General features: G+C 42.6%; 1 non-coding gene across 1 annotated transcript; it reads right to left on the bottom strand.

Moving 5' to 3' along the window:
- Nucleotides 1-24,809: 24,809 nt before the first annotated feature.
- Nucleotides 24,810-24,882, bottom strand: TRNAT-UGU (transfer RNA threonine (anticodon UGU)). Its single transcript has one exon. It is a non-coding gene; the product is annotated as a tRNA-Thr (tRNA).
- Between the last annotated feature and the right edge of the window lie 579 nt (nucleotides 24,883-25,461).

Here is a 25,461-nt window from a genome sequence, read left to right as displayed (position 1 = left end):
GTGAAGAAATATCTTTTATTGGACCATCTTCTGTTGCTGAGAGAAACAAGCTTTTGAGTTTACACAGAGCCCTTCTTCAGGGAGAACCATTAAGGATCATCAGCAAATGAATAACCATGCCTTAACAGGCCAAAGGAGACTACCAGCCTGTCACGAGGTCTACTCATCTCTAGAGCCACCTCCTCCTGGCTGCTCTGGGGATTAGTTCTTTCCAGATCTGAGGCCCCCTTCCACTACTCGCTGCATACCCAGCTGCCACTCTCTGTCTCTGTGACTCCAGGTGCTCCTTCATGACTTGGTCCTCCAGCCAGGTCAGTATACATGTTTCCCACTTCTAGGGTATCAAAGGCTCTTCTTATGAATGAACTCAGGCAGTCTTCCCATTCACTGCCCAGCTGATGCCACTTCAGCAGTGGCTGGTAAGGAAACCCAGGTCCACCCTCTATACCAGGTTCCAGCTCAGGGACTCTCTAATCAGCAGCCAAGGTCTGTTCCTTCCTGAACCCTGCTACCTTAACCTGAGCCTCTTCCTACCTTCTGTCTCTCCCCATTTCTCTGGGTTTTCCAACCTCACAACTCTCTCCTTCCAGGGAGATACTATAAGCTACCTACCTCTGTAGCCTCCAAAACACACTTCCCTTCTCCCAGGGAGTGACTGCAGCCTACTTCCTTTTCTGTTGCCAGCTTTCTGCCTTTATAAACTCAGCCCAGCTCCTCCTCCAGTTGGACTTCATCAGCAAATTAAGCCTTAGCACTCCCTGGCCTTCCTCCAGGTTCAGCCTATAAAAGTTCATTGGCCTAATTCACCCCTTCAGACCTTGTGGGGGGTTGCGGGGGGGTGGACATCCCATCACACTGCTAAAGACAATTGATTTGCAATGACTCTAACCCACTGTAAGGAACACAAAGGGTTCAAAGTAGCAGCCCATAGGATTTGAAAGTGGAAAGACAGAAAGAGAAGAAGGTGTTAGAAACTGCTGTTAAAAGGTGACTCTCTAGCAAGTGGATCTAGAACCTGATAAGAAGGCTGGACAAAAGGAGAGGTGATGCAGAAGGATCAGGGACTCCCTGAAGGACACTGGTCTACACTAAAAGCTAGGCCTGGTCTACACTACGAAGTTTGGTTGACCTAAATCCACTTGTTTCAACACAGTTTTGCATGTGTCCATACCTAAATTTGTCTCCCATGGATGTGAGCACCCTATTTCATGCACACAATACACCACTTCCATGAATGATGCAGAGTCACAGTTGACCTACTTTCCTCAATGCAGTGCAAGTGTAGATGCTGCATTGCCTGTGTCGACCGTAACAGTCCTCCAGCAGTTATCCCACAATGTCCCGATCCTCGTGACAATGGTTGTTCCATTCACAATTTTGAAATCCACTGCCTAGAGGGTCAAAGACACTGGAAGCCTGCCCCCTTTAAAGCCCCCAGTATTTTTTGAAATGCCTTTTACTGATTGCCTACCTTGATGCGCACTCCTACTTGCCCACCTTTGCGAGCATCTGACCTTGCTGGCTCGGCACACACAGAGTTACTAGATGCGTTTCTTTCTGGAGAAGGAAAGAAGCAATAGATTACCCTGGCCTGTGAGGAAAAAGAGGCTGTGCAAGCCCAAATGAAGGACCAGCTGAAGAAATATCTACATCCAGATTGTGCAGCAGATGCTGGAACTAGGACATAAGAGGGATGAGCAGCAGTGCTGCATGAAAACAAAGGAACTTCTGTAGGCATCTCAGAAGGCAAGGAAGGGCCAAAACAAATCTGAGTCCACCCTGCAGACATGCTGCCTACATAACGAGCTGCATGCCATACTCAGTAGGGATCCCAACAGTGCCCTGAATGGGACTGTGGACACTTGGTCACAGCCTGGTATAGAGACTACTGCAGTGCACAGCAAAGGGAGCAGGAGAGGATGAAATGGAAGGAGACAAAAACCAGGAGCTGATCCAAGCGCCACTGGAGTCAAGCCAGTCAAGTGCAGATGAGCCCGTTGATGAAGGGAAAGGGAGCTCGGGTAAGTTCATAAGTGCATTATTCCCTATAAATATTTTTCCTTTTTGTTGTTCCAAGCCTCCTCTCCCCAAACGCTTCTTTCCTATTTAAAAATGGTGCCCATCCTAACTGCACTTTTACAGGAAAAAGGCAGTTGTTGATTCCTCACTTTAGCTGTAAAATGTTAGAAAATAATTTTTTTTAAAAGACTATGGCAGTGTGAATTAGACAGTCCACATCAGAGCATTGTCCTGTGCTTGGAAAGAGATAAAAGAAAGAGGTAGAGGTGGTCTCCATGTTACCTTTCTCTGCTGGTTGGGCTAGGCAGGGGGAGCACAATTCTCCCCACGTGGAGTACTTTCTTTATCTGAACAGGGACGTCCCTTGAACAATCATTGAGATACTCTGCAATTCTCTCCCAAACATTTCTAGGGATGGCAGCTCTCTTTCTTCTCTCCCCTGCATTAGGAGACATTCCCATGCCACTCTGCGATGAGTTGCACTGGCACTATAGCAGTAAACATGCTAGCAGCATACTGGCCCAGGTGACTTTGGGACACCAGAAGCAGCTATATTCTCTGGTCCTTTGTCACCCTCAGGAGTGAGGTATCAGCCAAAATCTCCATTGCCTGTGTAAAATATTGGCAATATTCACTGTACTTTCCCTGTACTCATACCCAGGGACACCCAGCATCTATACAACAGTCCTCCATCCTCCAGTCCATAGTCATCAGTGCTTGAGCTGCACCACTGTGCTGCAATGAGATGCTCCAAATCTAAAGTGACAATTAGTATTTCTTATTAAATGTCTCTGTAGGAATAACGTCAGGGAGATTGGAGAGTTATCTGGCCCTTACCATTGTGACTGTCAATGTAATGCTGTAGCTGTCGGTTTTAATCAGCAGCCTCTGGTGTGGTGGCCTTGAGAGGTGCCCCTCCATGCCTACTGGACGCCTGACCCAGATCAGACAAAGAAAGAAGTGGAGCAGGGAGGCTATGTTGTCCAGCCTTCTACAGCTGCTGGCCATGAATACAGGGACTGAGGGTTGAATGTCAGAAAGCAGGGTGAAGGACCAAGAATGGAGAAAGAATTTGCTTCAGGAGAGGCCAAGGGACAGAGAGGTACAGCAGGAAGTGCACCAGGACATTATGGCTTTGCTCAGGCAACAAACACAGATATTATAGAACGTTATTGAGCTACATGCCCGAAGACCTTGGATACAGCCCAGCAGTCCTTCCAATCCATGGAAAGCCCCATGGTTGCTGCTCCCCATACCCCCCCAACGTAACAGATGATAGCATGGCATGAACCTTTACCCCTAAGACTCCATGCCAGGGGAAAACATGGAGAACCATGACTATACCTATACTGACCTGTGATAACCACAGGCTCAATGAGCAAGCAGTGGATTCTTTCCTCAGTCCTGTCAAGGTGGCTAGGGTACAGATTCATGAGCCAAGGGAGCAAGGAGTAGGCTGGGTCCCCCAGAATCACCATTGGCATTTCAACATCATCAATAGGAATGTGCTGGTCAACCAAGAATTCCAAAAGCTGCAAGCAGGGACAAAGTCCTGTATTCTTCAAAACAGAAGTATCCTACACAGTAGCCTTTGAGTTAATTAGGGTACAAAACTGTTTGAAATTGGTGAGGCACAGGTAGCTATAAAAGGACTTTTATTAAAGCCCAGATTAGTATAAGTATAATCATGACACTTAAGATATGAAACGTTTCGGAAGAATGTTCTGCATTATGCATATTCACAAACCTGACAGGGAACACCTGTGATAAGCAGCCCCTCTTCCCTGGTCTTGGCATTAAGGTTTCCACCATCTAGACTTCCCAACTAAGGGCTGGGCTACACCTCTTTGATACTCTTTTCCCTTACACCCACATGTGTCCAGGACCATCTCTGATTAAGTCTCAGCCTCCTGCCCAAGTTTGGTATTCCAGGAGACCAATTTTAGGGTTCTGGCTGCTTGAATGCCCATTTGCATTAATTCATTTCACAATGGATTTGACATATCAATGTGGTTTCAAAGTACCCAAAGACTACGTCAAATATACTATTTTAAGCCCAAAGTGTTATTGTGCTCGATGTGTTTATCACAAGATACATATTGCTAAATCTTACCACTTTGCATCAGTCACTCATGCTAACTATTCAGGCCTTATGCTAACTGCTAGACCTCAAATTGAAGCCTGTTTAAGACAATCCTTCACTTTGCGTGAAGGCAAGCTGGTCACCTATGACCAGTTCTGAAGATTGTACTTTTCTACCTGGCCACACATGGGATGGTTACCTTAAAACACATTATACCGACACATATGCAGAGAACCTTTCACAGAAGAATAGATAGTGTGCGGAGCTCTGCACGTTTGGGTGTATACCACCACAGTAGGCAAGTTTAGTTGTTCCTTGAAGATGCCTTCAAGGAAATCTACTAAATGAATAGCAGCCAAATTATTAAAAACATCTGCACCAGGTTAAACACTTGCAAAGACGCCGTGATTTTGACACACAAAGAATTGAACCCAGCACAAGTTTGTCTTAAACAGGAATTATGGGATGTTGTGTTACCTACCCCAAATTTCTAATTTTGCTGTTTGGGTTTTTTTGTTTTTAAACATATGGCAGACATCCAGTTTCTTCCTTTTCCAACTTTAGAGAACATTTTGGACAATACCAATTTAACGACTGCTTATCTTTAACTAAATCTTGAATTTTTCCTAATTCTTAATCCATTAGGTGTGATTGTCTTTAAAATGTATTTACCATAGTTTAAGTAGATAATTTTCTGGCCCATGTGTTAATGTTCTGCCTGTTTATTATAGTCCTTGATTAACTTATTTGTGTTTCATTGAATAATTTGACTATTTTATGCATGTCAAAACAGTAAAGCATTTTTTTTCCTGCTAACCCTTTTACTTCTGAGATTAAAGGGGTTACCCTTCCCTGACCCACCCACAGTATTAGTGAAGCATCCCTAGTGATCCACCAATACTTGCATAACCATGGGAAAGTATCCCTTTCTCTTTATATACTCACTGGCATGACAGGGTGGTTCCAGAACAGGGCTATGCATTGCGTCTATTGTCCCACAGCAATTCAGAAACCCCATTGCTTCAAAAATCAATTAACTATTTCTTCCACTTTGCCAAGAGTCAGAGTTCTATGCTGCAGAATATGATTAATGGCCTTACACACTTGGATTACAACACCTCCCACTGTGGATTTTCCAACCCTAAATTGATTATGCACTGACCAGTAGCAATATGGTGTTGCAGGCTTCCAGAGCGTGACTGCTATTTGCTTTTCCACTGTCAAAGCAGCTCTCATTCTAGGGGTGTCAATTGCAGCTGAAATGCAGGTTCCCACATCCCAAGAGAGGGTCATTCCCTGGGAGCGTGCCAGAGAGGACAGACTAAGGGATACTGTCTGGATGTGGCTTATACTCAATAGGCTTAAAAGCAAATGGGATCCCAGGTTTGGGTCTAGGACAGCAGCCTGGTGTAGCAAGGGGTAGCTCAGCTAGGGATGCAATATGAAACATACGAGTTAGACTGAAAAAGGCTATAGGCCAGATATTCAAAGGTATTTAGGTGCTTAAAGAAGCAGATAGCACTTTTGAAAACCCCACTAGGTATCTAAGTGGCCTAATTTCCATTTTCCAGTGTTTTGACCATTCTAGTTGTTGGAGTCCCAATTACTTTGTTTGTCTCTCCGTTGGTTTTTTCAGGGGTGAAAATTCTCTCCACTATCACAGAAACAGTGAAACTCACCGAGTTGTACTAGAAAAGAGTGCACAGTTACCTTACAAAAAAATAGGCCTGGGAGATTATCATGGATAACCAGGGCATATAGAAACAGCTTTACAACTCAGCCATCTGGTACTACAGCCCTACTGATCTGGATTTCCCATGGATGTGGTCTCAGAGCAAAATGCTTATTTCTCTCTGTCTAATACTAAAGAAGGCAGGGAGGATTTTCATTGCTAAAACTACACTGCAGGTAAATCTATTAAACCAGTGCCTTAGAGCACATTCCTGCATTCTTCAGAGAAAGACTCCCTTGATCCATTATTGACTCCTGTTGGGGATTTTGTCAGAGTAAGGGTTGCAGGATCACCCCTATAATGATATATATATTACATTTAATCAGCGTTCATGATCAGCCCTCGGCTCCCCCCTAAGATCAACCATGACCAGCGGACACATTTTTAAAAGCATTACACGAGGTGCTTAAGGGTTTTTAAAATCATGTTAGCTAACACACGGTCTCAAAACACCTGTATTCCTAGACTAGGCTAGGCTTCGGGGCTGTCGCTCCCTCCTGCCCCAAAAGTTCTCTGTTTTTGAATCAAATTCATTAAAAGCAGAGCTGGTCAGAGACACTTTGATGGAACCCATAATCCGTTGGAATGTGCAGTTTCATCAAACTCTAAACCACCTTGCAAATTTGGGTGGATTTTGCTAGAATTTTGCTGTGGCAGGAAAGTAGAAAAAGAGTTCAAACAATATGAAAACATTCCAGTTGCATATTTTCAGAACAAAATGTTTCAATTTGCCATTTTAAAGTGACTTTTCATTTTGAAATTACCTATTACTATCTAGGACACACATTTTGAGAGAACAAAATCAAAATGAAATGTTTTGATATTTGCTGATATAACATGTTTCAATTGGCCTGAAACAAAAAATGTTTTTGAAATTTTCTTTCATGGAGAATTTTGAAATGTTCGGTTTTGTTCTGATTTGGAATGAAGCCAGATTTCAAAATCTCAGACTCCTTTACAAAGTGGAACTTTCATGCACCGCATAGCTTTAATTGAAAGGGGCGGCATCTTGTTCTCTGACAGAGCAGTTGTGGGACTGAGCAGTATTTCACGTGCCTCCCTCACATATTGCTCTCTCTTATTTCACATGATGCTTTGGGTGGGAAGTAGTGAAATGGGAATTACCAGAGCATGTGTGTTTAGGGGTGTCTCCGTGCCACCCCTATAAGATAAGAGATGCAGTATTCTGGCAGAACAGGCAAACAGCCACAGGATCTATCAATATGTAGATCCAACAACCTTAGCACATTGCACAGAAGGGTTCCAGTGATATTCCAGCCCATTGGCTAAAGTGGTGGTCAGAAAGAAGTGAGGAGGACCTCTTTGCAGACCCCTCCCCCGACAGCTGGCTGGGGTTGGATTTCATTCCCTCAGGGCCTTCTGCCTTGAATTTCAGTCCCCAAAAGCCCAATCACTGTTAGGGTGGAATTCTTTCCAGCTATGAGAAGGCTTCAAGAAGCACCCACACTGTGTGATTAACCAGCAGGGAGGGAACTGTCTGATACTTTTAAGCTGCAGTAGCCTGATCAGTGTGGAATACCACTGCAGTAATTAATTTCATCTAATCACCTGTTCACCATGAGGAATGTATGCACTCGCATTAGGATGGCTCTGCTTGTCATTGCACCAGCTAGCTTTTTTTTTTTTTTTTTTTTTTTTTTTTTTTGGGGGGGGGTAAGTTTTAAAGCATCTGCAGCCTTGTAGAAATATTCACTAGTTCACACAGTTCCATGGCACCACCTGTTAAACTACAGTGATTGAACAGACACCCCCACAAGAAGTCAAAAAAATTAAACCCATGACTTTTGACATATCCTTGTTAAATGGACATGAGGGCAAAATTAAAGTTTTATTGAAATATTCAATGGGTGTGTTATTTCACACATGCACATTTGTTTGGGACTGTATCAAATCTGGGTGTATTTGAATATTTCTTTGTCTTCTCACCCCTTTTCTTTTCCAGATTCTTAAGTCTTTTGAACTGCACAGTTCTTCGTGAATACAAAGTTTTTAACTGTTAATTTTCTTGTTTTTAAAACAGGAGCTCACTAACAAGCTTCTATTTCTACCATGAATTTAAAACATCTTTTAAAGCAAGTGTTCAGGAACCAAAATGCTTCCTTCTCTCCCCCCCCAGCTTTTTTCCTTTTAGCATATTCTTTCAATAAGCAAAATCAAAGAGATACTAGATTGTGCAAGATTAATATTGGCCAGGGGATGATTTTAAACTTTACTTTGCTTTTTCTGATTTAAATTCATAAACTGATCTACAGTTTCTACTACTAGGCCAGGGGTGTCAAACTCATTTGCTACGGCAGGCCAGATTTGAATTAAACCTACTTCAAAAGGGCCATACATACCATCAATCGAAATACTAGGCACAACCATTTTTATGTAGTATTATATTTTATTTGCTAGATATCAGAGATATAAAAACTGCAGTAAATTCACTTCTACAACTACTATTATTTTACGATTAAAAGAATCGATCAATGATTAAGAATTATAGTACTGCACGATGCTCCAAGAGTGTTCTGAGTTTAATGCGCTGTACTTCTAAACTTTAGAAACTCTAATGTCATTGTTTAAAACATTATTAGAATGTGTTTATCTAGTTTTTCCATGTGTGTTGTACTACAGATTGGCAGAAGCGTGGGGAAAGCTTAGCCACAGTATCAGGGTTAAAATGTAAAGAGGCTTTAATAGGCTTTGCAGCTGTGATTTGAACTTTGGCTAAAACTTGTAAAAATTGGTTTTCAGTGCTGAGTCCGTTTAACCAGGCTGAATTTGTAGATTTCGCTGGCATAAGGAAAATCTTGAGGTTATAAATCCTCAATCTAACAGACAGCCACCTTCTTAGATTTCTATTTGGATATATCAGATTCTGGGCTGTGTCTTTGAGAGCTCTGGCACAGAACTCACAGCCCAGTGGAGTGGGCACTGAAATGACTTTAAGCTGCCTTAATGCCCTCCTGTTCCTGGGCTGCTCTGGGGCTGGGTCCCTGGAATAAATAAGACAGCTCTGGGGCATCCTCCACCAAGGCAGGGAAAGGTACTTTAAAAAAATATACATAAATCTTGGTAAGTGCAAATATAAGAGGCCTGGCAAATTCTTCGCATGTTCTCGCTGCCATTGCTTACCCTGAAATTGTTAAGCGCAGAGATCAAGATGTTCAGGTAGGTTTTGCTTCACGACATCTAATCTTGCAGTAGGGTGGCTCATGATGGCTGTGCAGCCATTTGCATTGCAGCTTTTGAATATGCTGTCTTATCGCACAGGTGGCACAAGAGAGCCAAGACTTGCAGCGTTGTACTCTCTGGCGGCAGCAAGCTACCCCATGAGATGTTGCAGCAGTGCGCACTGCCGCCAGGGGCCAGACCAAAAAGGTTGGTGGGCTGTATCCAGCCCATGGGCTGGATGTTTGACACCCCTGCACTAGGTGCCCACAGCTTTCCCAGTGTCACGGAAGGGGTCATTTTTCAGTAATAAGACCATGACCACTAGGCATCTTTGAAGCTCTTGGTTTAATCTTCACAGTTCTAGTCATTGTCAATGTACCATTCATGTTATTATGGCAGAGAGTGAAGAAATGCATTACTGAAATGAATAGCTAGTATGAAGCTCTCCATAAAAGGTTTGAATACACAGCACAAAATCCTGGCCTCAGTGAAGTCAATGGCAAAACTTCAATTTGCACCCAAAGGCCATACTTGAAAGACCACATGGAATCTGAATGGTGGTAATTAAAAACCCAATGAGATACATGGGTGGAATAGCTGAACATCATCCTATGTTTTGAGTTGAAAAGAGAAGTGTCTCAGTGCAACAGGTTGAAATGGTTTCATCTTTGTTAGCAAGACAACCCTATGCTCAGCATTACCTATTGTTTGGGGTGGAGCGGAGCAAGAGGGGCAGCACAGAGTGGGGACAGGAGTTCAAGTCAGGTAGTAACACCAGGGTGCTCTCCGGTTAAACTCATGCTCACCTGAGAGCAAGAGACGACTAAGTGGTAGAAGAGGTGCCAGCATGTAATCTGCACTGCAATCACATGTGAGAGAGTGTTTGGGGTAAAGGGTTGGCCTGGTCCACAAGTCATTTGGGGGCAATCTCTCACCATTGCAGTGCTATCACTGGTAGCAATGGTGGAAAGGCTAGTGTAAAAAAAACATGTTTTGGGTTTTTGTTTCCATTGTGACATCTAGACCTGCTTTGAGTAGGGTTTAATGTCAGGCTGATAAAAATGCCTGCATTCTGTCCGCACTCCAATTTCCAGGGTTGATACCAGCATGGAAGTTGCACTGGTTGTGAATTAGAGCAGGGAAACAGTGTAAATGCAGCCTCGGCCTGGGAACTCAACCCTGCAATCTTTCATTGTGGCAGCACTACTTTCCCAACCCCTACTGCCTGCTGCTACAGTGGCTATTGATGAAAACTTGAATTCATTGTGTGTGGAACACACAATGGACAGAGGGGATTTATGGTCTAGTTTTTAAGTCTCATTTGTTTGTGATCGTGGCATTTTGCCAACCGTTTCAGAGTGGGCTACACTAGAATTAGATCTTAAAATGTTTGCTAGTTGTATTAGTACTTTAATTATAACAACTTTTAGGGCAATATTTTGAATCACTCTACTGAACTAATTGATTGGGTGACTTATGATAAAGAGTTAGTTAATTATAAAGCCAATAATTTTGAATGCAACTAACAATTTGGTTTAATTATATCCCTCACTAATTCTTCGGTAGTCAAGTGGTAGCAAGATTATAGCCCTGAACACCCTTAGTATCAGCTTGCATATCTTACTGTTGTAGTGCATATGAAATCTCAGAAGATTTTTCAAAGCCTGCTTTGGAGGAATATGCCCTACTACTACCACCAAGGTTAAAAAAATCTTAAGAAGTTTTCCCTTTCCTATTTATTCACCTTCCACTGCAACAACATTCTTTGGTGCAAATCCCATACACACCAGAACACTTCAGTGCCAGTTTCAGCCAGAGATTGAAAAGTGTTCTTATGTTGACTAGCCAGAGAAGTAAGCCTGGTAGGCCAGAAAAGAGGTGTGTTCTATCATGAGCCCAAATTGCAACAGTCCCCTGCAATTTAAAGGAATACAGTACATAGCACAACTGCTGTATTTAATTGCAGCATCAATCTACTTTCTATTTAATAAGCTTTAAAAATGTAACTTTACTAGAGCGGGCAGGCTGATTTCACCCTATAGAATTAGGGCATGGAGCCTAATAGAAGGTTTTTTGGCAGGTGGAAAAAAAATGCAATAAGCTGAGAGGCCATAACAAGTGAAACAGAAATTACACTGCACGGTCCAGTAGTGAACATGCTTATTACATACCATACAGTGTCCTTGATCTGAAGATAAAACTCAAGTTTAAATCATTTTAAGGGGGTATGTGGTTCCTGAAACTGACTTTTGTTAGCGATTTTTAGAGGGTGAAACAGGAATAAAGTGTATATTGTAGTAAAAATGGCCTCTTTGGAGCAAGCATCACTCCCTTTTGTAGCACCAATGTCAGAAACAGATGAATTATGACATGACCCTGCATATCCTCACTTCACTGTTACAGCCTAAGAGAGGGAGTGGTTAACTCATTTTTGGAAACAAGCAGGTGCAGAACCAACAGTAGAATTCTGGCTTATTAGGGGGTTTCACTGATACATAGAGCGATACAGTTCCTTCAGTCCATATGGCACTCTTTTCTATACATGGACTGAGGGCTGCATAAGTCTTTTTAGTCATTGCAGGCCAAATCCACAGTTCTTACTCAGTTTTCATTCAGCATTTGCTCAGTTTTAAAAGTTAATGGAAATTTCTGAGTAAGAATGTTAGGATTTGGCCCTACTTATCTAGATCAAGAGCATCAGAGAAACTGGCAGGGAACTCTTCTAATTCCAGTACAACATTCTGAGCCAAAGGGGCACAGCTGAGTGGTCCGGGCCACAAAACTTAGTAGTCTAGTAGGTAATTTACACACACAGTGTTTTAATGTCACAGGATTTCTTTCCAGTTCCACCAGTAAGTAGTTGAGGTCTCTTCATTCCTGACACTTAGTACAAATAAATCACCTGGCCAGACCTACATAGGACAGGGCAATAATAAAGGAGAGCAGCAGTTTCTCATTTTCAGCCCACACAGTCCATAAACCTTTATGGGCACCTGTTAATGGGTGGCCACCCCCATGCACCCTCTCATGGCTTCAGGATGACTCCAAATATTCTCCCCCCACCAAACACACACTTGAGTTTCCTCCAATACAGGGCTTCTTCCATTTGTCTGTTCACAACTCTTGTGGGGTTCTGGTTTATTAAATTAACAAAATATTCAAAATAAAGTTCTCAAGTCCTTCTATTTACCCTCTTACTTTTCTCAGGCCTTTCCTTCCTGTTGTCTCAGGCCACAGCACCAGATTGGTATTTGCTTGCTCACTCCCAACAGCCTCTATCCTTTCCTCTGTTCTTCCTGTGAATACTCCCTCTATGGTTTCCTGCTGCTGTTTATAAGGGAACCAAGTGATTCCTGTTCAGGTCTGACTCTTTAGTAAACAGGACTGGCTAGCCCTGGGCCTCTAGCCCTTGAAGAGCAAACTACCCTGTTACACAAACAACATATATGGTTAAGGAGATTTTAAAAAAAAAAAAGGGTGCCCCAGTAAATGATTTAAGAGGACAGAGATGATTAAGGAAACTGCTCAGACTGAATCTCAAATCAGCCACTAATCTGATATTCATGGAGTCTATGCATCTCCCAGCCCTTTAAAAAGCTATTTATAGTGGCTAATTGTCCAGCTGCATTACATCTTCAACTAGATCCCCCTTCCAAACCAAAATGAAGCTAAAGCCTGCAGGAAGTGAAAAAGACACATTTAATATTAAACTGCAGTAGAAATACAGGAGTTGTGGGGAGATAAATGTTTTCCAAATAGAAAAGGGCACAACCAACAGAGACATTTTTCTTTTCTAAGGGAATATTTTATTTTTAAAAGATTAAAGGTGTGTGTGTGTGTGTGTATATGACAGTCGAGGAAAGCATCTGAAAGTGCTTCAGCTATCAAATTAAGGAACAAAGAAATAGAGATGAGAGAGCAGCCTTTACAAAGCAGATTAGAACATAAGAGATGAATGCAAATGAAGGGTCAAGCAGCATAAATCCAAGAGAGCAAGGATATATGGAAAGCACAGGAGAGGATGGAGGGAGGGATTTAAGACATACTGTAGCAGAGGCTTGAGCTGTTACAGCAGCATTGCTGAGGGATGGATGATGCGCGGGCTCCTGTCAGTGGTGGTTTAGGAGAATTATGTTTGCCTGACAATTCCTCAGATGTGTTTATCAACTATGTTCCAGGGCAGATGGCCCCCGGCATTTTGTAGCTCTGGGGGAAGGATGGAGAATGATTGATTCACTCTGCAGCTGCATGGCATCTTGCTATTGTTCTTAGTGCCTTGGCTGGAATGCAATCTGCCTGGGCTACTTAGTAGCTACAGCCCCACTTTAGAACAGGCTTTTGTAATTATCAAAGCAGCCAACTGTGACAACAACTGGCTGGAGAAGGACTCAGCAGTCTGCTATCATACTAAATGGGATTTTGCTGACAGGCAGAGGGATGAGGAGGAGAGACATGAACTTAACCATAGCACTAGAGGGTACAATGGGGACGAGGCATTTAAAAAATTTTAATTTAAAGCTGAGTACAAGATTTTAGCTGCATAGTTCCCATTTAAGGGCCAGAGTCAGCCCTGTCCTGGAGCAGGGACAGAAGGGAGATTTGTGTCTCTCCTATTCACGGACAGCCTAGACTCATCTTGGCTTCTGGCACAGCCTAGGGCAGCTCTGGGGTTTGCCTGAACTCCAGTTGCAAGTGGGCAGTGCAGAGGCATGAAATTTCCATGGCATAAGAACACGCTGGCCATCCAATCTCCTCCATCCCACTCCAAGTCTGCTTGGGGCACCCCTTACGCCAGGGCAGGGGACTGCTGTGAAGACATGCAGAAGCAGAACTAGTGGGTTAGCACTTGCACCTGGCTGGCGCTTCTGCTACTGCAGAGTATTGCTGAAAGGGGTTTTTACTCTTGCTCTTTGGCCCCATTGGGCCATTCTAGCTGATGCAAAGAGGCTGCAGTGCAGCATTTGAATGGGGACCATGCCTAAAACCCCATTCGTCACTCCATTATTACGTATATTGCATAGGATGGGGACCCGTTTGAGCTAGGGACTGTACTCATACACGTGAAACAGACTGTTCTTGACCAAAGAGCTCTGTCTCAGTATCTGACCAGAGACAACAGGGAGATACACGAAACAAACAGAGGAGTACAAGGTAACAATGAGATTGTTACGATTAACACAATAAGCAGCAGTCACAGCACACGAGCTGCTTATGTTGCCACATGTATTGGAAGCATAATGACAGAGGGGAGCTGTCAGGAGCAATATGAAGCAGGATAATGTGGTGGCTTTGCAGATGTTTTACAGAGGGCTCTTCCCCTGTGTAAAAGACAGTGGAAACCACTGACTCGTTAATATGTCTCATTCCCATTTTTGCTCATAGCTTTCTGAGGAAAGGATTGTTTTGCTGACCCAAATCAGCAGCACTGATACAAGCAGCCGAGAGTCATAGATGTGTCATTCAGTCAAACACAAGGGTGGGCACAAGGGGGGGGCCGCAGGGGCACCATCCACCCTTTCCCCCCAATAATCACTGGCAGCATAGAACCGGGCAGCGGTGGTGGGGGAGAAGGGGAAAGTAAGCTCCTCTCGGCCCCAGGGGGCAGAGTGAGCTCCTGCCGGAGGTGGGGCAGGGAGGGAAGAGTGAACACCTCCCAGAGCCGGGGGGAGAGAGAGGGAGTTCCTCCTGGGATTGGGTGGGTGGGCACAGAATGTGCCCCCCAGAAGGGATCCAAATTAAATTTCTGCGCACGCTGCTCATCAAACATGCTTTAATAGCCAAGAATTAATTCCCTGATTTCCTTAAACTCACCCAGTGCTGATGGTTTAACCACTGTAGTTTAAGGAGGAGAAGTGGGTAATATTCTAGGTATTTCAGCAAGCAATCAGAGGTGACGTTTCTAAAAACAAAGGACATGAGCATTAAACCTGATGGATTTAACAACCGATTCTGAACTCGCAACCCTTCCTTGTCCCAGTATAGCCATCACTGGGAGGGTGAGACAGTCATCCACTGACCATGAAAAGGAGGACCATAGTTCCCTGTAGCCCCAAAGAAATGACGTGGGAGTAGCAGCTTTCATATCATGTATCCTTGTGGTAAAGCATTGGCTTAGGACAGGACAGGATCCCACTCTTAAGAGATGAGAGGTGCAGTACTGGGAGTGCAGACAACTTTATCCCCTCCAGACAGAGCCAGTGCTAGGCCTCAGCAGACTAAGCAATTGCTTAGGGCCCTGAGCAGCTTAATTAATTATTAATTAATTATTAGTATGTGTTGTGTGGTGAGAGTCCCCCAAAATATTCTTGCTTACGGCCTCCAATGATACTGCCTCCAGAACTCAGGGCAGTGGACAGAGCACATGGCAAAAGGGTGGACTCAGATTGGCAAATAACCCATGTAAGTGATTTTTTGCAGGGCACAACATATAACTTCAGAAAAGTCCTGACAATGCAATTCAGTTGCATTGATCCATGCTCGTAGGTTTTTGATTGCCGTGTTCTGCAGGTAAAGAATTTAATCAGTTTGTGGGAGTGCTACAGTGATTAGGCCCAATTGTAAAACTTGACTGAACTTCCTTTGCAATAAAAACAGCCTTGCTAATTCAAGATGCCTATTAGAATTCAAATTGCCCTTCCCTTGCAAAGCAAGGTGAACATTTTGCTGGCATCTGATTTGAGCCACAGATCCTCTGTACGTTTATGGGGAAGGTCATTTTAAGTTTTACACAGAACAGAAGTTGCTGTAACCATTCACTTTTTCAAAGATACCAGCAATTCTGCTATCCTTGCAGAAAAGCAGGTCTCAAGAATCCAGAAAATCTCTATTAAAAATAAGGAAAGTTTCTGTCTGGAGGCGATAAAGTCATCTACACTTCCAGCACTGCACCTCTCATCTCTTAAGGGTGGCACCTTATTACAAAGGTAGAAAAAAACAAGTAAATTACATTATTCAAAATAGCAGAGAAGGGGCGTTTACAAGCTTTTTCCTACCCTTTATCTTATCTTTCTCCTACAGGCTATTTTTCACAGTGGAAAGTTATGCTGAATAAGATCTCTTGGCACCAGAAACTAAATCTATCTATTTTGAAATTTTTGTTTGATTACATGAAATTTAAAATGTAAAGGTGCAACAACAATCAGGCAACAAACAACACCTCATGCCTCAAGTTATACATTGGACACATCTGGCAAGGGCCTAAGGCACATCCTGTTTTGTCTCTGTTTCTTTGCAAATTTAGTATTTAAGAAAAAATCCTTCAAATTCCATATTTGGGGCCACCAGTTGCTCTCATCACCATTAGAACTCCTGTTCTCATCCAACCCCACTTCTGAAAAGGCTGCTCTTTCTATTAATTCAGCCAATTGCTTGCCTTTTTTCCTCCCACAACAAACAGGTTACAATTCATGTCTGTGATGTATCCTGTTGCAAGCCATATGTAATCCAATTGCAACACTAAATTCAGATATTATTGATCAATTTCTAAATGACAAGTCTAAACACTACTGAATACTTTAATAGGGCCTTGGCTCCTATTACTTAACACACAAAAGTATACAGACAACTGTAAACAACTTTCTAGTCTATAAGGTTTCTGATGTTCTATGTACCAGTGGCTTGAAAGTAAGATGCCACTAATTATTTATTTAGTTTACAAATCCAAGTATTGATCTCTATGTAAACTAAACCCATAAATATTCCCTCCTTCTCTTACTGAGGACTCAATAGGAGAATCCAGCACTTTTAAAATCCACTTTTGGCAGATCCCATCTCTGTGACCTTCTAATGCTCATGTTATACTTGGTCAGATTGAGAAATGGTATGCAGGTTTCTGTGCATTTACAGTTTGTTGCTGGGGGAAGTCAACCATTGTATTGCTTCTCTATTTCTACTGCAGGTAGCTTTCGACATGGATTTCAATTTACCTGATGGCAATTAGACGCCTTTTCTTCCAACAATAGTTCTGAAGGGAATGATGCAGTATATTCAAAAGTCTTATTTGCAGGTGAGATCTTAGGGCATCTGTGGCTGTGTATACACACAAATGCCAGGGTCATTAGCTAACCACAAACACTCAACATGGGGATTAGAATTTACAGCCTCTCTGTTCAAAAAGAATAGTCAACCTGGTGAACCAAAAGCTCCACTAACTCTACCTAGACTAGAGGGAACTAATATGCTTTATTAGTTAAAAGCTCTGATATGATCTATCCAACAGAGGGCAGTGGGGTACATGCAACATTAGCTAGTGTACTGCATGCTCTGCAAAGTTGTTCGCTGTGACTTGACTGAATAAAGATTAGGGTGACCAGATGTCCCGATTTTATAGGGACAGTCCTGATATTTAGGGCTTTGTCTTATATAGGCACCTATTACCCCTAACCCCGTCCCGATTTTCCACATATGCTATCTGGTCACCTTAATAAAGATTCACACATAATAATTCCCAGTTTTGCTTTCTTTGTTTACAACCCCCTATTAAATTTATGCTCGTGTTAAAATAAACTTCATAATTCTCTAAAGCATTTTTTTCCTGACAAAATTATTTTGCATAATTATTTTTGATGACTTGGAAACTTAACCCGTGAAGATGTCAAAAACGTGACTGGTTTGCTGAGTTTAGGTCCTAGTTATGACACAGGTTTTTCTATTTAAAAATATTTCCTTTATTACAAAGGAACACTGTTTCAGTTTTTCCAGTCAAACATTTGTGTATTTAGTTTCCTGCTCTCCTAAATCATACATATACAATACACACACACACACACTTAAAAAAAACATACATCTCATATAACTTTCTAATCTATGAATTGCACTCATTATGACAGGGACACTTTACATGATTATGCACAACACTAGAGGTATGTTCAGGAGCTGTGCAGACCTGATGAAGACAATTTGGCAGGAATGCATGCTATTCCTAGGAAGGAATAGGAAGGAACCAAGCAATTCAGAATGAAGAAGACATTCCCACTAATAACATAAGAAGAGTCATACTGGATCAGACCAATGGTCCATCTAGCCCAGTATCCTGTCTTCTGACAGTGGCCAATGCCAGGTGCTTCAGAGGGAATAAATAGAACAGGTAATCATCAAGTGATCCATCTTTTGTCCCCCATTCCCAGCTTCCAGCACTCAGAGGCTAGGGACACTTCAGGGCCTGGCTAATAGCCATTGATAGACCTGTCCTTATCTAGTTCTTTTTTGAACCCTGTTATAGTCTTGGCCTTCACAACATCCTCTGGCAAAAAGTTCCACAGGTTGACTGCATTGTGTGAAGAAATATTTCCTTTTGTTTGTTTTAAACCTGCTGCCTATTTATTTCACTTGGTGACCCCTAGCTGTTGTTATTTATTCCTTCTCATAATACATTTCCTTTACTTTCTCCACACCAATCATGATTTTATAGACCTCTATCATATCCCCCCTTAGTCATCTCTTTTCCAAGCTGAAAAGACCCAGTTTTATTCATCTCTCCTCATACGAAAGCTGTTCCATACCCCTAATCATTTTTATTGCCCTTTTTTTGTATCTTTTTCAATTCCAATACATCTTTTTTGCGATGGGGACCAGATCTGCATGCAGTATTCAAAATGTGGGGATATCATGGATTTATAAAGAGGCAATATGATATTTTTGTCTTATTATCTATCCCTTTCCTAATGATTCCCAACCTTCTATTAGCTTTTTTGTCTGCTGCTGCACATTGAGTGGATGTTTTCAGAGAACTATCCACAATGACTCCAAGATCTCTTTCTTGAGTGGTAACAGTTAATTTAGACCCCATCATTTCATATGTATAGTTGGGATTATATTTTCCAATATGTATTTATCAACATTGAATTTTATCTGCCATTTTGTTGCCCAGTTACCCAATTTTGTGAGATCCCTTTGTAACTCTTCAATCTGCTTTGGACTTAACTATTTTGAGTAATTTTGTATCATCTGCAAATTTTGCAACCTCACAGTTTACCCCTTTTTCCAGATCATTTACGAATATGTTGAACAGTACTGGTCCCAGTACAGAACTCTGGGGGAGACCACCATTCACCTCTCTCCATTGTGAAAGGTGCCCATTTATTCCTACCCTTTGCTTCCTATCTTTTAACCAGTTACTGACTCATGAGAGGACCTTCCCTCTTGCTCCATGACAGCTTACTTTGGTTAAGAGCCTTTAGTGAGAGCCCTTTTCAAAGGCTTTCTGAAAATCTAAGTACAGTATATCCACTAGTGGATGGCCCTTGTCCACATGCTTGCTGATCCCCTCAAAGAATTCTAGTAGATTGATGAGATATTATTTCCCTTTGCAAAAACCTTTGTTGACTCTTCGCCAACAAATCGTGTTCATCTCTGTGTCTGATAATTCTGTTCTTTAGTATAGTTTTAACCAATTTGCCCGGTACTGAAGTTAGGCTTACCAGCCTGTAACTGCCGGGAACACCTCTGGAGCCTTCTAAAAAAAGTTGGCGTCATATTAGCTATCCTCCAATTATCTGGTACAGAAGCTGATTTAAACAATAGGTTACATACCACAGTTAGTAGTTCTGCAATTTCACAATAAAGTTCCTTCAGAACTCTGGATGAATACCATCTGGTCCTGGTGATTTATCAACTGTTTAATTTATTAATTTGTTCCAAAACCTCCTTTAATGACACCTCAATCTGGGACCTTCCTCAGATTCGTCACCTAAAAAGAATGGCTCAGATTTGGGAATCTTCCTCACATCCTCAGTCATGAAGACGGATGCAAAGAATTCATTTAGTTTCTGCAAAATGGCCTTATCTTTCTTCAGTACTCCTTTAGCATCTCCATCATCCAGTGACCACACACACTGTTTAGCAGGCTTCTTGCTTCTCACGCACTTTAAAAAAATGTTGGTGTTACTTTTTGAGTCTTTGGCTAGCTGTTCTTCAAATTCTCTTTTGGCCCTCCTAATTATATTTTTCCACATCACTTGTCTGAGTTTATGCTCCTTTCTATTTTTCTCAGTAGGATTAAACTTCCACTTTTTAAAGGATGCCATTTTGCTTCTAACTGCTTCTTTTACTTTGTTGTTTAGCCACGGTGGCATTTTTTTGATCCTCTTACTATGTTTTTTAATTTTGGATATACATTTAAATTGAGCCCCTAATATGGGGTCTTTAAAACATTTCCATGCAGCCTGCAGGCATTTCACTTTTGGCACCGTATCTTTTAATTTCTGTTTAACTAACTTCCTCATTTTTGTGTAGTTCCCCTTTCTGAAATTAAATGCTGCTGTGGTGAGCTGCTTTGGTATCCTGTCCCCGACACCACCACCCCTGGGGATGATCATTTTTATTGTGTTATGGTCCCTATTACCAAGCGCTTCAGCTATATTTGCCTGTTGGACCAGAGCTTGTGCTCCACTTAGAACTAATTCAAGAATTGCCTTTCCTGTTGTGGGATCCAGGACTAGCTGCTCCAAGAAGAAGTCATTTAAGGTGTCAAGAAACTTTACCTCTGCATCCTGTCCACAGGTGACATGTATCCAGTCAACAAGGGGATAGTTGAAATCCCCCATTATTATTGAGTTTTTTATTTGTATAGGCTTTCTAATCTCCCTGAGCATTTCACAGTCATTACCACCACCCTGGTCAGGTGGTCAGTAGTATATCCCTACTGCTATATTCTTATTATTCAAGCATGAAATTACTATCCATAGATTCTATGGCACAGTTTGGTTCATTTAAGATTTTTACTTCATTTGACTCTATGCTTTCTTTCACATGTAGAGCCATTCCCCACCAGTACAACCTATTCTGTCCTTCCAATATATTTTGTACCCTGGTATCACTGTGTCCCCTTGATTATCCTCATTCCACCAAGTTTCTTGATTATCCTCATTCCACCAAGTGATGCCTATTATATCAGTATCCTCATTAATACGAGGCACTCAAGTTCACTCATCCTAATATTTAGACTTCTAGCATTTGTACAGAAGCACTTTAAAAAACTGTCACTTTTTAGCTGTCTGCTATTATGTGATGTAATTGAATGGGACTCTTTTTCATTTGACTGTTTCTCTTCAGATCCTCCTAAGATTTTGGAGAATGCAGGTAAGAGTTAATTAATCACCTTTTATGACTTAAAGGGTTTGACTTATTCCACTGAAATTCACCATGAATTAGCAAAATATTCCAGTGTCTCCAAAACTGTATTTTTCAGTCCAAATATTTCACACAGCTCTATTTACACCAGCTGAGGATGTGCCCCTAACTGTTACAACATAATAAAATGGAGTAAATATTAAAGATCAAACTCTGGCCTCACTTTTATAATTACCAAACAGTGCTGTTGAAGTTACTGGAGAAACATAAGTGCAAGTAGGGGAAGAATCTGGCTCATATGTTTAGGAACAGGGGTGTGTGCAGGAATTTAAATGTCACCGCTTTTGGAGGAAAACGTTCTGTGCCCCCACTAAAAGCCCAGGGATCAGAGGAGCTCTGTGCAACCCCCCGCTGATTATTGGGGGAGCCTGGGCCCCTGCTTGCTCCCCCTTGTGCACGTCCGTTTGGGAAAAATCCGGAAATTTTGCAAAGATTATAATGATGCCAAAAGGCCCTTATAGACATCACAAAACTGAACTGAAGGGTTACAAACTAACTGTATTTCTGCAGTTATTTCTGCAGATGGAAGCCAAAATAATGCTGACATAACTGTTTCAAATGTTTGGATATAAACTGGTTTCAAGAGAATCCTATGAAAGCAAAGATCCTGCAACTCTGACACCTCAAGATGGCATGGTGTACAACATGAAACCCAGGTGGATAATGTCTCCCCATAAAAGGATAATGCTACTAACCCCCAATTTGACAGAGTTACACCTTCATTAAAAATAAACTTTCATTTCAATAAGAATTTCATATACAGGACCAGATATGAATTTTGAATAATTCAGAAATTCATGTTTCCTATGTTCTGAGAGTGCATGTTTCATGAAGCATTCCAGCTATTTCAATTAATTGGGTCACATGGAGCGTATTGTGCATTGCAGTGTATTGTGATCAATTATACTGTACCTGCTCAGGCCTTTAGATTATGAAATCTTTCCCAGTTCTTTGTTTGGTACAATTCTGTTGTACAGCACCATGCATACCTACAGAGTTATACGGATTATAAGAAACATTTGTCCCTCTATAATTTAATTATATTGTCAGATTAAGGGCTAAATGCTACTGTTTACTTATGCAGTGCAACTGGTTCAAATCCTGAGGAGTCTTGGTATTGTGGGGTTGCTCACAATCATTAGATTGCACACATAGGCTGATTATTGTAAAGTTGCTCATGGTAGCAGGCTGTTCTCACAGAAAGCCCAATCATGCAGACTTATGCACATGCTTCACTTGGCATACTATGAGTAGTCCCAATTTTGCACACATACAGTGTGCACATTTAAGTGTATACATACATATTTTCAAGATCAGGGCAATAGCTGGGTCACTCAAAAGCATCATTGGGCAGCACATTCAACCCAGTTTGCTATTGCAGGGTTGCTCATATACCTCTCACAAAAAAAGGGCACAATGATCTATGGTGATGAAAACATAGTAGTCACATACCCATTTCGCCTCTTCAATTGCTGCCTCCTGGCATTTGTCACAACTCATGCTTCCAAACTGTGATGAAGGTACATGTCTCCATCTGTTGACTCCCCTAAAAAAAATTCCATGAAAGTTAGGTACAACAAACAGGTATAATAAACCACTATTTTAAGGGGCTGTATAGAATGTTCTGCACTATTGTTGCTATGGACAGATGATTCATTGTCCCACCCACTGATCTCATTGATTATGTTTGACTATGTCAGCCTCCTGTTGTTGGAACAGTTTTCAAATGTTTTCATAATGCCTTCTCATTTATCCTAATACTGTACCCAACAAGATATTTCTTTCCTGGACAGTTAAACTTTCTGTTCTACCTATAGCTGTATACATTGAGATGTTTAGCTCATGACCATGATCATGTCAGAACATAACTAATCTGCATGGGTTATCTACCAAGAGACTTGAGGTTTTGCTTTTCTCCCACTGGACAGAGACCTGTTCCTGAATCTAGACAATGACACCCTGAATAGTTGTTGTACCACCAGTTCCTCCTCATCATATGCACATTAGACACTCTAAGACAAGCACTAGATCAGCCTCTCAGCCCAATCAGCAATGACAACAGTGTCTCTCCATATTCTGGAGTATGGTATAGTAATTAGACTGATCAGTTTTTAAAAAAAAAACAGAAAACTGCAACATCTTCCTGAATAGTGTTTTGTGTGTGTGTGTTTTGGGGGCAGCAGATGCTAGTCATAGGCAAGTTTGATAACCAAGAGTTCTGGATGGGGCGTGCAGGAAAGTTTGGTTGCAGAAGGAAGTTGGGTTCTCCAGAGGTGAAGGCCAGGTGGTGACTTCACCAATTCCTTCTCTGACTGGCTTGCCAACCTCCCTCTGCTAGAGGTCTACTTTCAACATGAACTTGTGATCCAGTTGCAGCAGTACAGTGAGGCTTTGCTGAACCCCATGCAGTGAAATCTGTTGCTCTAGATCATTGGAGTCTCCAGGATAGCCCAGACGCAGTTATGGAACTCCAGCAACCACTGCATGCCAGAATGTGCAACTCCTCCAGTGAGGAGGCTCCTCCTGGTACCATACAGCTGAGCCCCACGGTCATCTTGGCATGGGAGTTGCAGGGGGAACTATCAAGTGGTGGTGAGGAGGGAGAGGGAAATAACTGTGTGTGTCAGCCAGCCAATAATACTGAAATTGGGACAAAGTGCTATTTTCAGCATCACTGCAAAACCCTGCAAAACCAGGCCATGACAAGAAAAATGGAAGGTCTTTAACAGCCCAGAACATTACAGTCAAGGTATAGCTAACTCTGCAGCTCTTAGTAGTCTTTTGGCCCATTATTACAGCTTTGTTAAATTCTTAGATTACATTTGTAAGTAGGAAACGCTGAGCCTATGGTCATGCCCTGCTCCTTCCCTGTGTTGAAGAGTGAAAGAACCTTGCCTGGTTGCATTTTTCCTTCTTGACATTGTTAATGGCGGTTGTATTAATTTAAAAGTTTTTCTCATAGCATTTCTGACTTTTTGATTTCTTGAAAAATGGATTAAAAAAATGTCAAAGTCAATATAGAAGTGGAGTTTGGTCTGGGGCTTTAGCTCTTCTTAGGTCAACCTACCCATGCCACAAAAAAGCAAAAATAGACAGGTGAACTCCTACACCGCTCTCTCTCCAGCTTCTGATATAGAAACAAAAGCAGCAGCCTGGGTCAGTACAAAGCTGTGACAAGGCAGATAATCTTGTCCAGCTGGCATGCACTACCTTCATGCCACTTACTCCCCACCCAGGGGCAATTTGCTCCCTTAATCTCTTAATAACAACCTTTCACTGCACTTCCCATCCGGGAAATTGTAAAGAGGGCTTTACAAACATTTACTTGCTGGTTCCCACAAGGCACTAAAATATGCTATTATCCCCCTTAGGTAAATAGCAACAAAAGCGAGTTAATTATATTAATGTTAATGTAATATTTTATATTTATTATTTATATACTAATATTAAATATTAATTATCTATCTAATTGAACGATCATTAATATCCTTAGACCGTTATATTTTCACAAGTACTGCACTTACAGCTGTAAAAGTCATTGAACTCATATGGAATTTAGGATTGGAACTATAATTAAAACACATTTACATACCAATGATCTAAAAAGAGGTCGCATTTAATTCAAGGACTTACCCTCCCAGCAACTGGGCAGCCAAAAGCACAACCAGGCCCCAGCGAGGATCGAACTCGCGACCCCTGGTTTACAAGACCAGTGCTCTAACCACTGAGCTATGGAGCCACCATTCAACAGCCTGCCTGACTCGCACTAAGATACAAGGCGACCTTGAGGTAATCGCTGCTCAAGCAATTCTTCGCCCTCCTCCTCCGCCTGTACCGGCTCGGGCGCCCTTCGCCGCCCCTCTATGGGGCTCGCGCGGAGCTCGCCTGGGCCGGGCCGGACGCGGGCTCTCCGCAGCGGCCCGACGGGGAAAGCGACGCCGCCAGGGCAGCGGGGCTCAGCGCTGCAGCCCGGCCCCCAGCGGGGCAGGCGGTTGTAGCCCCCCAGTCCCAGTCCCAGCCTCCTTCCCCCGCCTGATATCGCGGCCGGGCGCGCCCGCCTCTTTCAGCCATTTATTGGCAGCCGCCCGCAGCGCCGGGAGGCCGGGGAACGACGCGGCGAGCGCCGGCTCCACGGGTTCGCCCAACATCCTGCGTTAACGAGCCGTGGCCAGCAGGGGTCGCTGCTGCTGCATCAGCCTAACAGGCGGCGAGGCGGCGCTGATGATCCGCCCTTCCCCGGCCGGCCGGGGTTGCGCTGCGGGGCCGGGGCCTGTTCCGAGGGTTGGTGGCGGGGCTGCGCCCGCGCTGCGCCGGGAGG

The sequence above is a fragment of the Emydura macquarii genome, unplaced genomic scaffold (assembly GCF_026122565.2).
Source record: "Emydura macquarii macquarii isolate MOO-44397 ecotype Brisbane River unplaced genomic scaffold, CSIRO-AGI_Emac_v2 contig_1713, whole genome shotgun sequence".
NCBI classification, from domain to species: domain Eukaryota; kingdom Metazoa; phylum Chordata; order Testudines; family Chelidae; genus Emydura; species Emydura macquarii.
This window is presented reverse-complemented; position numbering and strand designations above follow the sequence as displayed.